The sequence below is a fragment of the Equus asinus genome, chromosome 7 (assembly GCF_041296235.1).
Source record: "Equus asinus isolate D_3611 breed Donkey chromosome 7, EquAss-T2T_v2, whole genome shotgun sequence".
In the NCBI taxonomy this organism is placed as follows: Eukaryota; Metazoa; Chordata; class Mammalia; order Perissodactyla; family Equidae; genus Equus; species Equus asinus.
In genome coordinates, this window is record NC_091796.1 from 86,549,177 (window position 1) to 86,564,983 (window position 15,807).

Here is a 15,807-nt window from a genome sequence, read left to right on the forward strand (position 1 = left end):
CACCAGCTTGAGTTGTCTTAGGCAGTCACCTGCTATCTCTGTCTCCATTTCCTCATCTGTAAAATGGGGACCCTAATGGCATCCACTTCAAAGGACATTTGTAAGGGTTAGTGAGATGACAGATATGAAGAGGATAATACTGTGCCTGGTACATAGTAAGCACAAAATAAACAGCACTATAAGATTAACTTTCAAAAAGCCTTAATTTATAATTTTGTGGCAATGTCCTTATATATTGGTCAAGGCAGAGTTTGTCAGATCATCCTTTCATAAATGGGAAAATCGAGTCGTGTAATGGATTGGTGACTTTTCCAAGGTTGACAACAAAGAAGGGATAGAAATGGCTCAGAGCCCACGTTCTAGTGTATTTATTTTTTTTTTTTGGTTGCCATGCAAACATGTTCCTACTATCCCTTAGCATCCTTCATCCTGTCTCCACTAGTGCAACAGGGCACAGAGGAGAGTGGAGAATGCCATACAGCTGCCCCGCTTCAAAGATGTGTGGTTCAGAGGGCAGAACCCTTGACTTGGATAGTCACCCTGCCTTTGATTTTGGACAAATCACTTTATCTGGCGGAACTTTAAATCCGCCACCTTAACATGGAACATGATTATTTCCCTTTATAAGTGCATCTTAGGTATAGATTATATAGGTAAGATAGAAACTCAAAATGAAATATCAGTAAGGGCCAATGATGGAATAATGTTGATCCCGGAGAAAGAGAAGAACATTCTTTCCAACATTGCATAAGGAAAACAAACAACTTGTTTCTTAGAGGAAAACAGAAGAGGTTAAGCTACATCTTTAATCATTCTTTTGTTGTTTCAGATTTGTCTTTTTAACAAAATGAATAATGCAATTGGCTGTTATGGAAAGATGTTAAATTTTGATGATGTTGAAATGTGAGACTGGGATCCTGTATGTGAGGAGCTCTAATTTCCCTTTCCAAAGGGAATGTTGCCATGTGTGTAGACCCTCATGGACCAGCCCTGCTCCCCTTGGCTGGAACCTCTCCTCTAGCCCAGGCTGCTTTGGATAGGTGGGCATAGACCATTTTTCAAGGAGAACACAAAAGAAGTGAAGGTTTCCATTGGTTCTCCTTATTCTTGAGCCTGCCCAGTCTTCCTGGCAGCACTAATCCATATGTCTATTCTGCGATGCACGCCAGGAAGCTGGTTAAATTGAAATTTAATTTGTTAAACAATAACAGCATAGATGGCATCTCCATTTTAATCCAGAGCTCTTGAGACTCTAAAATCCTTCAAAACTCAACTAAATCTCAAAAGCTGTAATATCAGGCATTGCATTTTACTGACTGTAAAGGAAATACGTATGTGAGGGTGAAGTTTCCTGGTGCTTCTTAAACCAGCTGATATCAACCTCGGTGTGGGGACATGTTGATGTATCATGATCAGTGGTGAGATATATCACATGTAATATGTTACTAAATAATAATTCAAATATGGAAATTTTGCCAGATTTACTAGGAATGTAAATCAGATCAGATTCAGGGTCATTGCTAAAACAGCATCACTTCCCCTCACCTGCATTTGACATGCTCCCTGGAGATTCTTTGCCGTGGGAGTGTGCCTTGCGTATCAATATCATTCATCATGCTGGTTGCACTAGAAAAAAAGGAATATATCAACTTTAAGCTCCTTTGTGTGAACAAATGCCTGATCTTCATTTTCAAAGACCCTCCAGGCATAGATTAGGGTCATTGGGTTTCTTCCTAGCAGATGATGGCAAGAAAAGTCACCTAGGAGATCTACCATTTTAATACTCCTCTTCCCTCTGATTCCCCAATATTTAATTGGATAAGGAAAGGACAGCATAATTGAGTGGAAAGAGCATAGGGTTTGACCCAAAGTGACTCTGACATTTAATAGGCTGTGTGGCTTCCAACAAGTCACTCGACCTCTCTGAGCTTTAGTGTTCTCATTTGTAAAATTAGGCTAATGAAAGTGCCTACTTAGTTTTGAGGATAAGAAGTAAGATGCATGAAGGTCTTGGCACAAAGCCAGGCACCAAGTGGCCTTCAGGTATTGTGACAGCTACAGGATTGCTGCTGTGGCTGTGCTTTCACATCTCCCTTCAGTGCCTGGTAAAAAGAGTCTGTTTTATCTGGGTGAGAACACAGGCTCAGCATCTAACTGTTCACAGGAGACACCTTTGCCTCCCTCACAGCTGGTACTTAAAGCATCAAAGATTATCTACACTCTAGGTACTTGTTAGATAATTCAGTCAGAACCCACTGCAACCCAGCACCTGCCAGAGGCTTGCCTATGGCATCTGACATTTATTTTTTCATTTACTGAACACATGCTCATACAGCTCATTTAGAGCTTACCATGTGCCCGGCACTGTTTTAAGTGCCCTAAGAATACTCATGTAATCCTCACAACAACTGTATGTCATAGATACTATCACCCTCATTTTATAGATGAGAAAACTGAAGCACAGAGAGGTTAAGTAAGTTCTCCAAGATCACAGAGCTAGTAAGTGGCACAGCGGGATTTGAACTTAGGTGGTTTGGCTCCAAGAGCTTGGAAGCTTTACTATACTGTGTGAGAAAGACTGCTTAACAGTCATGTTCACCAGCTATTCTTCTAGAGTAGAATAGTAGAAACCCTGGGTTTAGTGAGGTTATGAGAAAGCAAGAGACCCAAACATATGACTTCAGCATTCCCTTTCTCTTCCCTAACAACGTGCCGCCCTCAGTGCATGCGTCATCTGTTTAGATGGACATCCTGTATCTTTGCCAAACTTGTTGCAGGTCTTGTGTTCCATGTTATCCAATAGTCCTAACACGAGAACTCAAGTGATAAAGTATATAAGCAGAGTGTGTTTCTGCAAAGGATTTTGCCAGTTTTACTTGCCATGAAATGAAAACCACGAAGCTCATACAGTTCCCTCTCCACTTCCATTTCCATGGTTCTTGGGCCAGCTTCTGTGCCCAGGTGCCTTCTGGTCAGGTACCTGCTGCTATTTACTTTCTCTCCTTCCTTTAGAGGACATCTGCTCTGTTTTTATCCCTGGTTGTTCTGTTTTTCTCATTGATAATCATATATAATTCCTCCAAATCTCTTGGATGTAGGAAGGGTATAAACTGTAAGCCTATAAGAAGCTTATGATGATTTTCTTACCATGTAAAATGTTTCGAGGTGTGTGGACGAAAGTGGAAGGGAGATGAAAAAATAATGATAAATTATATTATCTATTATGAATAGCTCCCATTGACTCATTGCTTGCTTTGCAGTGGGCATTATGCTGAGCGCTCTGCATATATTATCTCTTTTAATCCTTGCAGACATGGTTAATAAGCAGTAGGGTTCTAATTCAAAACCACATCTTTCTGACGTCAATGCTTGTCCTCTTAAACCACTACACCACACTATATATGAATTCTGTTCAGACATAAATCTCACATTTTGCCCAAATCAATCACATATTTTTTTCTCCTTTTGACCTCAGGTAAAGAAGTTGAACATAAGCCTTTCAGTCTGTAACACACTATCGCCAATACTGCAAGGTCCTTCTCGTTTTATTTTAATTTCTTTTTTTTTTCAAGGAAGATTGGCCCTGAGCTAACATCTGCTGCCAATCCTCCTCTTTTTGCTGAGGAAGACTGGCCCTGAGCTAATATCCATGCCCATCTTCCTCTACTTTATATGTGGGACACCTACCACAGCATGGCTTGCCAAGCGGTGCCATGTCCGCACCCGGGATGCAAACCGGCGAACCCTGGGCCGCCGAAGCAGAAGGTGCACACTTAACTGCTACGCCACTGGGCCAGCCCCGTCCTGGTTTTATTTTTTGCCCTCATCCCTAATCATACTTCCTATTCTCCATTTCCAGGGACACCCATTACAATAGTTTATATCTTTAAATAGTTTATATCTTTAAATAAGCATATACCGTTGTAAGAGAGGTACTATGATTTTGTTGTTATGCATTTAAAATTTATATTAATGGCAGTGTGCTATATTGCTTGATGTGTTTCTTATTTCTTGAGGATATTTTCATTCAATACTATGTTTTTAAGATCTTTTCATGTTGCTGTGTTTGCATTTAGTTTCTTCTTTGTAACTGCTGCACAGCATTCCACTGTATGCATCGACCATGTCTTCCCTATCTGTTACTCTAGTGCTGGAACTCTGCTCCAACTCTGCTTTTTCCAACAGTGTGGTACATGGTGCTGAGTGAGAACTTCTTGGGGATATACTCTCAGGAGTGGCGTTGCTGGGTTATAGGGCATTTCCATGCTTAATTACACCAAAGACTTCCAGATTGCTTTCCAGAAGGGCTGTACCAGTTTAAACTCCCACCAGCCATGCACAAGAAAAAGTCCCAAACTGCCACAGCCTTGACAATACTTGGCATTATCCACCTTTGTTTTTTTTTTTTTCTTCATTAACGCTTTGTTACAAGTCATGCTCTTACAGAAGTATATGTGGACTTAGGTGAAAAAATCAAATGTACCCAAAAATCAAAAACACACCACACAAAGTAGTATGTACATTCCAGTGTTTGTACCGGAGGCAGCGGGCGCCAAGGAAAAAGTTCTTCTAAAATGACCTAGCTCCTAGAAGGTTGGTCTGTGGAGCGTGGCCTCAGGCACAGCATGGGGGCCACCTGCCTCCTCCTGCCGCCCACAGATAGGTGGGGGCAGCACCAGCTCCTGGAGCCTCCTGGCCAGTGGCCACTGAGGGCCGCTGAGCACTGCCCCAGACAGACCCTTCAGGCTAGGGCAGCATGCCTGGCCCTCTGGGGTCAGCAGCCATGACATCCCAGCTCTCAGGGGCTTCAAGTTCAGCTGAAAGGCACACTCAGAATCCCTTAGTTTAGTCCATTCTTTCCAGAAAGCTGTTGTTCAGAATGACCCACACCGAGAGTCTGTCTGTATACAGAGTGCAGTGCTTCCAGGGGCCGCAGGCAGGGTCCACCTCGCCCCCGCCGCACCCTGTAGAAGGAGGTGATCTAGAGGTGGCTGTCAGGGCCCTGAGGGGACCCGAGGTGGCTGAGCGGCCCTCCTGCCCTAGTCTGCCTAGGGGTGATCAAAGGGCAGCACCTGCACAGAGGTGTTGAAGAGCTTCTCCTCGGGGTGCCCAGTGTTCCTGCTGTGGAAGAACCACTCCAGATGCCCGGGAAGAGGCAGTAGAGCAAGTGCCCTGCACCATGGAGGCCCAGAAGAAACCTGCATGCAGGGAGGCCGTCTCCAGGGGGAAGTGCTGCTACATCTTCAGGCTCCTGCCCCCCTCCACCTGAGGGGTCACGTGTTCCTTCTGGACACCTGCTTCCCAAAGTCCTTGTCCTTCAGTGTCTGGACCTTGCCTGCTGGCGAGGAGTGCCCATGTGCTGAAGAGGGATGGCTTGAAGCAGATCCGCAGGTTGTCCTTCTGCTGCTCCCAGGGCTTCGCATTCTTCTCAGGGTTGCAGATCTTCACCCACAGAATATGGTCCAGGGGCCAGTCCATGGGTTTGTCCTGGTAGAACACTTTCCACCTTTGTCATCATTGCCATCTGATGTATAGAAAATGGTATCGCATAAATAAAAGCCCTCAACAAAGTTCAGAAGACTCAAGCATGCCATCGAGGCAGACTGGGATGGTTTAGGTGGGCCCAGGATTGGATGAACAGGGGCAGGGGAACTGCAGCCTTCCCTCTGAGCCCTCCCTAGCAATTGGCTTATGTGTCTCTTATAACATCTCACATTGCTTTGCTTTGTGCAATAATTTTTTGTGTACTCATTTCCAGTGAGCACCCAATGGGTTGTAAACCATGTTTCTTCCTCCTCTTTGCATATCCTGCAATGCTTTGTTTGCAGCAAGACCCTCAGTAAGTGTTTTCTAAAATGAAAAGTACTGCCTGTTAATAAGAGTCTGGGAAAGGATGAGTTGGAGGTAGTAACAAAAAGCCACAGGTGACCCTTTTGTATTCTGATGGGGTGACTCAGTCTGTCTTTCCTTTTCTGGACTATTCACCCACCTCACCTCCTCTCCCCTCCCTCCCGCGCCCCTCACTTTAACGAGAGGTACCTACTTACATTAGGATAGATGAACTATGTGAAACTGCTCTGGCAAAGCAAGGCTTTTGAACATACAGGATTATTCCCCTAAATTGACCACTGAAAATTATGCTAGGCTATTGACTCATTGTCCTCTCTGGTAACCTGGCTGGGCTTGGAAGGGAAGTTCCCAGAGACAGCAAACACTTTTCTCTTAGCCAGGGACTCAGGTCCCAACCTTGAAGGGCAGAGTGGATGATGTGTTTCATAATGCATGAGTGTTTATTTAACAAACAGCGATGCTTTCTAATTAAACCATTGTTGAAGATACAGACAGCATAAGCTTTCCCTCAAGGCTGGTACTCACTGACTTTTCCAAGGTGCTGACCCCCTCATTAGCCCACTGGCCTTTAGGGTAGTATGTGCTGGGGGAGCCATTAAGAGTGGGCTGGGTCAGTGTGGCCATCACTGTTGAATCATTCAGCAGCTGAAGTTCAGGCTCTGGTGTAGAGTTTGGCTTCTCCACCCTGAATTTCTCTTTATGTTGAAGCTGTTAGCGTGGAGGGAAGTCTGGAGACCTTTATAGTGGAATGTGGGGGAAAAGAGAGTTACAGGTAAACTCCTGGAGGGAAGGTCCCTACAACTTCTGGCTTTAAGGAGTAACTAGTGGTTCTTGCAAATCTCATCTAATCCCTTCCTGAATTACCTTGAGATATAGTTGCATTTAGGTTTCAGGACTTCATTTATAGAGCTGAGTTCCTAAAAGAGTAAACACATTTCAGAGTTATGCTTTCTCAGGATGCTTTTTCTCATGATGGTGAGTATATTAGTCAGCATAGAGTTATTATGCTACAGTAACGAATTAACCCCCGAATCTTAGTATCTTAAAACAACATAGATTTATTTCTTACTCATATTACAGATTGACCACTGGTAACAATGGGACCCTGCTTATCATAGACGTTTAGGGCCTTAGACTGAGAGAAGCTCCGTCATTTTATGATGTGACCATCTCCATACTAGTCTTTAGCAGAGGAAGAGAACAAGGTATATATGTACCGGCTCTTGAATGCTTTTATCACTTTCATTGTCCAAAGCAAGTCACATGATCATGCTTAATTTCAAGGTGCTGGAGAAGTGTAATTCTCCTGTCTTCCCAGAGAGAAAAGAGGACTGGAAATAATGTAGAATGTTATTAATGTTTACCACAGTGATGTTGGACATCGGAAAATGGTGAGAGCTTTGATAGATGCCAGAGAAGAGAACCGTAGATGTATAATGTCACACTATACATCTTGGAGGGCTAGAGGTTCATGCCATAGGGCACACAGAGGGAAAGAAGTGAGAAGCTAAGGTGGGATTTTGCCCACACCTCTCCTTCAGGTAAAGCAGCATTGCTTTACAGTATATACTTCTTTTTTTTGAGGAAGATTAGCCCTGAGCTAACTACTGCCAATCCTCCTCTTTTTGCTGAAGAAGACTGGCCCTGAGCTAACATCCATGCCCATCTTCCTTTACGTTATATGTGGGACGCCTACCACAGCATGGCTTTTGCCAAGCGGCGCCCTGTCCGCACGCGGGATCCGAACCGGCAAATCCCGGGCCGCTGAGAAGCAGAACGTGTGAACTTAACTGCTGCGCCATGGGGCGGGCCCCAACAGTATATACTTCTAAAATAATGACTTCCAATCCTGCACTACCCTGATCACTTTCCCTAGAACATGCTTCAATTTGTCATTGGCCCTTCTTAAATTCAGCACTTGGCCATGAACATACTCTTCGATACGTGGTTTCATCAGTGTAGAGGCCAGCAGGGTTGCTGGTTTCCCTACTTTGGATTCTTATTTTGGTAATTAACGTTTCACAGTAATCCATCTGACAATCATATTATACCTCTGGCTCATTGTAAGCCTCATAGGGGTTTCTCTAACCCAAGGAGGCATATAAATTTAAAAAGAAAACAAAAGTAGCAGGTTTTGGTAGATTGTAATTTTCCAAGATGTCCACAGTAATATTTTCTGTCCCATACACTCTTCTGTGATATGTGCTTGATACTCTCTCATCAAGGTCAAGAGAGAGAGTCTCTCTTTCCACCCTCTTGAATCTGGACAGGCCATATGATGGCTTCAACCAATAGCATATGGTGGTTTAATGCTGAGGCAGTTCTGGAAGTAGCTGTTAACTGGCCTGGCAGCTTCTTCTTTTTACTTGGAAGCTAGGTAAGTGTGACTGCCAAGAGATCACCAGGCTGTGAGAAGCCCAAGTTTGGCAGAAAGGACTTGGAGAATGAGATGCAACATAGAGAAAGAGAGAGGCCAAGGAGATGCCAGGTATGTGAGTGAAGAAGCCATCTTGGATGTCCTGCCCAATCGAGGCTTCACCTAACACCAGCTCCAGCTGCAACTGACTGCAGCCACGTGAGACACCCCAAGAGTAAATCACTCAGCTTATCCCAGACAACTCACAGAACCATGAGAAATAATACAATGTTTTGAAACACTACATTTTGAGCTAGTATGTTATGAAGCAATAAATAACCAGAATATAATTTGGTGCCAGAGGCAAGCTCTTAAGATTCTTAAAAGTCATTTTGTCTGAAGAGTGTTAGAAGACATAACCTTATGATCCTAAGAAGTCATTTTCTAGTTGAGAGATTCTATAAAGCATCACCTTATTTTTTCTTAGGTGTTAACAAAATGTGTTAAGTTGTACCTTTGATCTGAATGTAATCCTAAGGCTACATTTTATAGGAATTTCATCTGTGCCATGAGCCTATTTCTTATTTTGAGAAACTTTTGCTGGTAGGAAAGCTGGAAATGAAAAGAACTTCTATTTTCAAACACTTTAAGGCCTGACTCCTCTATATTACCTCTGTTTGCGAATTGAACGATTCCTTCTTTAACTCATCTCTATTTATATCTTACCATAAAGAGATAAAAGAAACTAGTTAGCACTTTTGATAATCTGCCTGAGAATTTCCTTAGCCAGTTCCACCAGTTCATTGGGTATATTTTCAATTTTCATGTTGCGCAGGTAACAGTTTTGCTAAACTTCCTGCCACTTCATAAGATTTCTCACCTTTTCTCCAGCCTCCAATAACAATTTTCTCACTTTCCTTCCAGCTTCCACTTACATATTTCTAGAGGCTCTTCAATCTCTGTTTCTGGCTCATCCCAAGGCCAACGCTATATGTTTTAGGTTTTGGATTTGGTAGCACCCCACTTCTTAAATCAATTTCTGTTCTGATTATTTATTGTGGCAAAACAAACTGCTCCAAAACTTAGTGGATTAAAGCAATGAGCATTTTATTATGTATCACAATGCTGTGTGTTGACTATGAATAGTTGAGTATTTTTCTACTCTATGTGATATCAACCAGGGCTGTGATCATCTGGTGTCTCAATCAGCTGGGACATCAAAGGCATCTCATTCAGACACATGACTAGTGGTTAATGAGAGGACTCAGCTGGATAGAACTTCCATGTACCCCTCCATGTGATCTAGGCTTCTCACACCTTGGTGGCTGGATTCCTAGAGGAGGTAACATAAGAACAAACATTCTTGGAAAGACAAATAGAAACTACAAGACTTCTTATGACCTAGTTTCAGGAGTTACTCAGTGTCACTTCCACCATATTCTCTTGATCAAAGCAAGTTACATAGCTAGCTCACATTTGAGGTGAGGACACTACACAAAGGCATAAATTCTAGGAGTCATTGTTCATTTGGACCCATCTTTGGAGACCAGTGACTTAGGTGGTTAGAGACTTGATGGAAACAGCTTTGATGAAAATGTGGTTAAGATGAGTTACATGAGGTCTGATTGTTGGTTGGCAAGTTGTCCTTATTCTGGAGCTTAGGTGAAGAGAATAGTGGTGAATTAGCCTTTGTCTAGATCCATCATCTGAGAAGTAACTATATCCAATTAGCAATGGACAGGGCTTGCTGGCCATAAAGCACAGATAACCTTTAGTCTCTGACCATGTTTCTTCCACAGTGGCATCAAGCAGTTTTTTTAATGAGACCTATTGAGATGTACTGACAGGTCTTTTCTTTTCCTTTCATGTCTGGTTTATCCACTTCCATGTTATTGCTTTATCAAGATATAAGACCTAGTATTTTGAGATGGGTATGTAAGAGCAAAAGAGAGCTAGAATGGTATTCTTTTTAACCTGCCTCTCAGCATTGTTAATGGCAGCAGGGTGGGGTTCTAAAGGCAGAGCAGGAATGGCTTACAACCTATAGCAGAGGATCTGGGGAGTGGGGCCCTGGGGAGCTGGGAGAGGGAAGCAGAGCTGGAGGATGTTTCCATTCCGTGACAGTGGCTTTTGCCTTTGAGGCAGCAACAGTAATATTTCATGTCTTCTGTGGTGTCTCCTACCTTTAAATGTCAGTCTCTGCAGCCGCCTTATCTTCTGTAGCACATTTCAATTAGGTATTCCAAATCACACTCTTTTCTTCCAGGACAAATATGCCAGAGGTGATATTTACTGTTACAGCAGCATTTTAAATACTTGGGGGGGGGGGGGGAAGGCCTAGTGAATAGCAATTTCTCCCTTATAATAATAATAAAACACAGTAATCATAGAGAGAAGAGGTGAATTCTGGGTTTGATGCCAGTAACTGGCTGATTGAAGTGAACATCTTTTGTCTCCGCCCTCTTTTGCTCCCCTCCTCCCATTCCTGCCTCAGTGTGAAGGTTTTAAAGCTTGGCTCTGTCAAGAGCACACTCCCACATCTTCTTCATTGAGTTCACAAATGCCTCTTAGAATGGTTTCTGTCTAGAGACAATTGGACTCCTACTTCACCCACTGCCTGTTCCTTCCTTTGTTTTGATGAATGTTTGCATGAAATCAGAATCAATATTTCTCTAGTAATTTACCAGGCACTAATTCTTGTCACCAATGGGGCATTTTCAGCTCTCAATAGAACACCATCAACCCCACCTCCAGGAGGTATATGGTTGAGAAACTTGTGTTTCTCATGTTTTCTGCTCCTTGGGATCAAGTCTCAATTCCTTGGCCTGATATTGCATTTTTCAGCTTATACCCATTTGTCCACTGGACTGATGTCTTCATTGCCTCCCTAGCAGATTTTGCACGTTCCTCCATCCAAACCTCGTGCAGTCCTCAAACAGTGCTTGGCACATGGTGGTGGTGGTGGTGTCTTAGTCATTATTCTCCCCCGTATTGAGAATCCTTCCATTAGATCTCTTCTCCACATTTTTGATTCCTGCCCATATTTAAGAGATCAGATTAGGTCCCACTTCCTCCCTTAAGCCTTCTCTGACCTCCCTAGCACTCCGTGCTGCCCTGCTTTCTGAATTTTTAAAGTGCTCATTATCATCACCACTCATTTGGCATTTGGCATGCACTGTTTTATACTGTTTTGAACATTCACATGTTGTCTACCCAAGTGGATTGTAAGTGCCTTATCGGCAGGGGTAAATTTGCCCTATGCTTATTGCATATCCCCTCAGAGTCCAAGGTAGTTCCTTGAATGTAGAAGGTGCTCAGTTAATATTCATTGATGAAGTGGACAGATCAAGGAGTCAATGAAAGCCAGGATCCTAAGAAGCCTGCCTTTTGGTGCCATTCTACTCAGTTTGGACATCATAAACTTGCCTAAAACAAAGCCTTTTCCCTATATACCAAGCTCTACTACGATTTCTCAGAAGTGAAGGCTCTTGCCCCAGCCTGATCCCTGAAACCGATGGTTCAGGTCAAGAGCTTTCCTGCATGAGAGAGTTCTCAAAGTGTCTGAGGTTTGCCATATCCAGTGCCTTGACAATCAAGGTGTCTTGATCATTAGAATGAAGGGGCTTATAATGTCAAATTCAAGTCCATAGCAGACTGGAGTAGAATCTGATACAAGTTTCAGTTTTGTCTCTGCCATTTACTAGTCAATTTCTGTATGCCTCAATTTCCCCATCTATAAAATAGATTTAATAATGGCTGTCCACATTATGGGGTTGCTGTGGGTGCCAATGTGATAATAAATGCACAAGTATTTTGGATATTGTACAACCCTATCTGAAGGTCAGGAATCAGCTAGGCAGAATCTTATAACCATCAGTTCATGTTTACTGGGCGCTCACGCTGTACATAGCTGTGCACTGGGTATAGACAGAGCTCTCCCTGCGTAACAGTAGAACAGCTGAGGAATTTGGTATTTAGTGTGGCCTGAACTCTGATCCACAGATAGATGCAAGCTGGGAAAAGAATTATAGCCCAGCAATCACATCTGAAAGTTTAGCTGTAAAGATTAGCTTGGGTAAGAAGGGAGCTAAGTGTGTGGCAAAAATTTGACCCTGGGCATGCCTTGAACACTTTGGATTTCAAGAGATTCTATCCCTTAAACATTTCACAACACCCTGATTTTGCTCTCTCCACTCACTGAAAGTTCTTTCTCTGTGAAGACTTTTCGGTTTCTTAGTTGATCAGTTGTAGCCAACTTCCTGATCACAATTGCCCCTCCAAAGTTATCCTGGGAGACTGTGCTAAGTCTGCTTCCCCCGAAAGGACACTAAAAATCTGATGCCCCTGAGTGATGTCACACTGCTGCTGGCTTTGGCAGCAGCCCAGCAAGGAGGAACAGTGACTTTAGGCCCAGGGAGTCCACCTTCCTCAGCCCTGTTTTCATGTAAATGTCGCTGCTGGTGAAAGGAAGTAGATGCAGAAATATCTGCTTCCGAAGCAGAACTCCCTCTGACTAAGAGGTTGCTGGGCTTTTTTTCTCTTTTTTCTTTAAGTTTTCCATGTGGCATCAGCAGCTGAGTAAGGGAAAGCTAAGGGGTTTAAGCGTGCTGGTGCTCACTGGGCCAGATTAATAACCCAGAGCCTTCCAAACTGACTGTTTGGGGTGTGACAGACTAGCCAGAGAGCACTGGGTTGTGGCAAACCCTGGCTGGAAAACCAGACTCTATCACAAGTGGGAGTTGACTGCAGTGATGAAGTGACAAGCTTTCCACGCTTCCTCCCTGCCTCCACCTTCCTCCTTGCCTTGCCTCTCTTTCCTCCCATTTTACCGTGCGCTTCTGAGATGGCGGCACACCAATGGCTCCAGCCTCTGACAGCTGCTGCCCTCTGCTGGCGAGAAAGCGTCAGTCCGTTTGGGAGGTGCTGAGGTCTGTAACAAGAAACGAGCCTTAATGCAGACCAAGTCCAGTCTGTGGCTAGTGTGTGATTTGACTTGGGGAAGAGCAGAAAGATTCAGAGTGCCCCTTCCACCAAAATATTTCCTGAGTGACCTCAGCTTGGCACAGATCTTGGAATCCAACCCTTAGGGATTCATTGCTTTGAAGCCTTCAATTCCCTATTCAAGAGGAGTGTCCCTCGGGGAGGCGACTCCTGGCTCCTCCTTACCTTGGTCAGACGTTGTAGTATTGAGGTTCTCCACCATGGATGATCCTTAAAAACCGTTTGTGACTCTGGTTACTGGATTACCTAGACACAATCCTTTCTTGATGGAAGGCAACAGAGGGAATTTGAGTCTTGAGGGGGCTGTAGAAGGGTGGGCCTAGAAGTAGTCTCTTGGCTCAAAAGGAGCCATCCAAGAGTCGGGGTTCTGAGAGATCTGGAGGAAGAAGAATAGGAAGAACCAGATGAGAGTAAGGAATATGGTCCAGTTATGAGAGAGGAAGAGTGTCTAAGAAGGTAGATGATAAACTGGCCCTTATTACTTCTCAGCTTTCCTCGGAGCTGGAAATGCTGGTAGACTGGCTTCAGGAGGAAGATCCCTGTCTCTAACATAACTATAGAGTGATCTTGGTGCTTCTCTGGATCTTCAGCTTAGAATACAGCCCAGCCAGACGGGAGCTATGACCTCACTGACCACATAGTAATTCTACTGGAGGGATTTATTTTCCTCCATGAGCTCCTGCCAAGACTCTTGGTTAGAGCTAATGGGGCTCCCCCAGCCAGCGAGCGTCTCCTAGTGATGTGCGTAAACAGTGCCAGGCAGGAAATAGATTTCCTGTTCTTAATGGGCTTGTTAAACCTCTTATTGAGTGGGATTTAAATGACTTTAGTATGAATAATAATAGGAAGCAAGCATTATTATTAGTAGTAGAAAAATTATGATGTCAGCTCTGACTGCCCCTTCCCATTTTAATCCTGCCAGCTGGAGGTCCTTTTGCCAATAGAGCCCAGGGATGGGTGGTGAGTGACACTGGGACCAATAATTGGGGGAGATGGCAGACGTTTGTCTTTGTTACCTGCAGCCTTCCAGTGCTGAGCCCTCTTCCATTTTTATAGTCTTTCCTCCTTCATCATCTCTTTCATTCAGGGTTCTCAAGCTCTCATCCTGTCAGAGAAGGACCTACAAACTTCCTTCTCTCTCTTTATTTTACTTTGGGTTGAAAGGCATGGACAAAGGTTCTAAGGTTAAATTAAGGTATTAGGTGGAGGAGATTTTAGAAAGGGTGGTGGATCTTGGAAGAAGCCCATGTAGAAGCAGGGCTAATGTTCTCATCTCTGATTTACAGCTGGGACTGGAGGTATGAAATGTATCCCAGAATTTAGTAATTTATGTATCAGTTTCACTGTTTTTACCATAGTTTCCTGCAACTATATTGGGTTTTTTTTTAATACTCATTCTCTCCTTTGACTTAAGTAGATTTGGCATCATCTTAAGCAGTATGTCTGTGAAATCATGGGTTCAATGTATGAGCCAGGTTTTTTTACCCAATACATATTAAAATGAATACCTAACAGCTAAATTTTTTAAGAAGTTTGTCCGTGTGGCAAGTGTGTCATGCCCTCGAAGGAAAGTGTACCACACTTCTGGAAACACTGCTGTAGAGTAGTGGCTGTCAAATTTTAGTGGGCATAAGAAATACCAGAGAAGCTTGTTAAACTGTAGATTGCTGGGCCCCTCCTTCAGAGATTCAGATTCAGCAGGTCTGTGGTAGAACCTATGACTTGCAGTTTTAACAGTTTCTCAAGAGGTGCTGATATCCAGGGACCACACTTTCAGTAGCACTGGCCTCAAGGACAAGCGCCCGTTTTCCAGTTCCACACATGTAGGTTTCCTCATCTGAAAATGGGGATCGTACCTATTTCAGAGGATTTGTCTTAGTTCATGGACTTGGTGGCTTAAACAACAAATGTTTATTCCTCACCGTTGTGGAGGCTGGAAAGTCCAAGATCAAGGCACTGGCAGATCAGCTGTCCTCACATGACCCAGAGAAAAATCATTTCTCTTCTTATAAGGACACTAATCCCATTCATGAGGGCTCACTCTCATCCCCTAATTGCTTTCCAAAGGCCTTGGTTCCTACTGCCATCCCTTTGGGGGTTGGGATTTCAACATATGAATTCTGGGGAATATAAACATTCACTCCATAACAATGTTTATGGCGTTAAATGAGTTATTTACCGTCTGTAGAACACCTGGCACATAGTGGATACTGTGTAAGGTGGAATGATTTTTCTTGGAGCCATTCTACCCATTTAGGGTTTTTAAAGCTGTAGGGCTTTTTAGGGCTTTGCTTGAAGATCAGATGGGAAATGCAGGGAATTCTGTCAGGTTAATTCTAGTTCTAAATTTAAGCCCATTATGCAACTCTGGGAGGCTAGGCAGTTCTCCAGCAGCACTCGGCTAGTATTCTATCTTACAGAACTCTGGCAAAAAGAGACAGTAGGGTCTTCATTCCTCTCTGTCTGGTCAAGTGCTGTGTTGAGGGCTAAGGAAATGCGGTAAGTGTGAGTGGATCCTTGCTGTGCTTACTGTGTTCTGAGAGAGAGACAGGCAGACAAAGACTAGCTTACAATTTAAGTGATTGTATTTGTGATTTTTC

The 15,807-nt window shown here is 43.6% G+C and overlaps 1 protein-coding gene and 1 long non-coding RNA gene across 22 annotated transcripts in view; one reads left to right on the forward strand and one right to left on the reverse strand.

Annotated features, from left to right (window-relative positions):
* Positions 1-15,807, forward strand: part of NRXN3 (neurexin 3) — a 1,439,541-nt gene that overhangs the window by 283,158 nt on the left and 1,140,576 nt on the right. The gene's annotated exons all lie outside the window — the stretch shown is intronic.
* LOC139045717 (uncharacterized) lies at positions 9,406-13,505 on the reverse strand. The gene is made up of 3 exons (XR_011504715.1): positions 13,373-13,505; positions 13,036-13,136; positions 9,406-9,539 (listed from the first exon to the last, which is right to left on the reverse strand). It is a non-coding gene; the product is annotated as an uncharacterized lncRNA (long non-coding RNA).